Below are 2,592 nucleotides of genomic sequence, written 5' to 3'. Positions count from 1 at the left end.
TATCAAATTAGAGAGAGAAAGAAAATAGTGTAACTGAATAGCATATTTAGTGGCTTACGGGTAGGAGGTACCAAAAATAGATATTTTGCTATAAACAGTAAAAGATATTAATCCATATATATTGGACTTATATAATTAGTTCAATTATATTAGCCCATAATAGTTATTTGGACCAATATATCTTGAATTTAAAATATAGTCCAAAATATTTTATTTCATTTAAATTCAATAAATTTTGCATGCCAACAAATGCCCCCTACTTCAAGATTTATCGGGATAACTTTATTAAAACTTAGGCAAGGGTTGAAGTATTAGTATGGCATCTTTTATTTTCCCTCATATTGTAACATCTAAATTATGCCAAACACTTATGGACTTGAGGATTCCCTTAATCATTCAGTTGGTTACTTGAATAATCTAAAATAACATTTCTTTCATCGGTGCAGATCTTCGTATCATCGATCATGGTACTGCACAATTTTATAAATCGGCAAGTTTCAACTAAGCATCTCCTCTTTGGAGATTACATGTAAGCAACAGAAGCGTTCCTTTGCCCAAATATATTATTTACCATTAAGAGTGATTTTATGATGTGCCTTACATAACTGACATTAGTTGTGTGGGATCTCTTTTTATCTCACACATTTGTGGACCCATATCTTACACATTTGGGCTCACAAAATTCTGGGACCACAAAGTTGTGAGATAAAAAGGAAGCCTCACACGACTAGCGTCAGTTGTGTGAGGCACAAAATAAATTTTTTCATGCTAATGGTAAAAAAAAGGTTATAGAAACTCATAATCACCCGTCATATCAACAAGTAGTGTTTCTCTCTTGTCTGGTCACACCCATGGCCTGTTCTAGGCTGCCTGAAAGCATTCTCTTCCAAATACACCCTTATCCAAATCCGAACTAACCGAAGAGTTTAACCCTAATTAATGTGGGATTCTATATAGCCATTTAAGATAGTAAAAAGAAAAAAGGCAGGAAACTAAAAGAAGATTTTTATCTGAATTCTCGTTAGATTTTAGTTAGCCACTTAGAGTGTGTTTGGTAGGAAGGAAAATATTTTTCTAGAAAATATTTTTATGGAAAATGAGTGGTTCTATAACTTATATTTTACTCACCTACCAAATAAGGAAAAATAAGTGATAAAATCACTCATTTTCTAAATATTTTCCTTCGTACCAAACACACCATTAGTGTAAAAAGGAAATTAAAATAACGCATTTTAACTAATATTGGGATTTTGATATTTCCCCTCCACTATGTACCCAGGTTTCTTCTAGATCGGTGAATAGGTTAAGCATGTTTTCTTTAGCCCGTGTTACGTACTAGTAAATACATAAATTTCATTTTTTAATTTTTAGAATAATCGATAGGGTTCACTTATAATTTTTATTACCTTACTTTTTATTATATTCCAATGCTTGTAATGAGTATTTTGATTTTCATGTGTGCTTGATAAGTATTCTACAGAATGAATTGATGATTGAACTTGTTTGGGCACAATAGTAAAATAACTTAGGCATCAATAATGAGACATACTTCAGCAATTTTTTCTTTAATCGCCCATTTTTGTAGGGCAAATAAAACATGAACTAGAACTGAATAAATAATAATTCAGGAATTAAATACACTACTTTTTATTCTTAAAAAATTAAAATAAATGAAATGTCATATTGTTTAAGTTTCCGTTGGTGGAGGTTTTCTAAAACTTGCATGCAATATATGTATTTTTCGGATAATGAACAATGGTAAATGATTTGTTCGTTCAGCAATTTAGTTACAATATAGAAAATCAGAAATCAAAGAAAGAAGGAAAACTAGTTTCCCAAATTTCCCAGATAAGCCTAATAACCCTAAATTCCCAAATTTCCCACATGACCTAAAAACTTAAGAAGTGGTAAACTTAGTCACAGCCTTGGTTCCTTCAGAAACAGCATGCTTAGCCAATTCACCGGGTAGCACCAATCTGACCGCGGTCTGAATTTCCCTGGAAGTAATAGTCGGTTTCTTATTATACCTCGCAAGTCTAAGCCAATTTCTCAAAAATATCATTGATAAAACTGTTCATAATATAATTCCCATAGCCTTGCTTGAGATCCCGATATCTGGATGAACTTGCTTGAGCACCTTAAAGATGTAGATCTTGTAGGCTTCAACACTCTATAGGTTCCTTACAGAAAAAACTTCAAACATCACTAGAACTCTTCCGGTTAGAATTTCTTGGCATGCACCCCCAATAGGTTGGTATAAGCTAAATACTGATGGCTCCTTTCATAGTACTGCTACATCTCCAGGTATTGGAGGACTGTTCAGGAATGCTGATTCAACTTGGATCCTTAGATTCATGAAGTCAGTGTATTGGGAAAAAACTGAATTTATATTAAAAATAATGTGGCATGACACGTGGATTAGTTGAATGGTCAAAGAACACCAATTGACTAAGAGGCACGGTGAAAACAGCCACGGGAAAAAGAATTTAAATAGGCACGAGACGATGTATAGATACGAGTCTCGTACCAATTTAAATTATTTACAGCCAACGGATTAGAAGACATTGAAAGCAAGGATCAGATGACTGAAAG

This window comes from Nicotiana tabacum, chromosome 11, assembly GCF_000715075.1.
Source record: "Nicotiana tabacum cultivar K326 chromosome 11, ASM71507v2, whole genome shotgun sequence".
NCBI classification, from domain to species: domain Eukaryota; kingdom Viridiplantae; phylum Streptophyta; class Magnoliopsida; order Solanales; family Solanaceae; genus Nicotiana; species Nicotiana tabacum.
Note: the sequence above shows the minus strand (reverse complement) of the source record.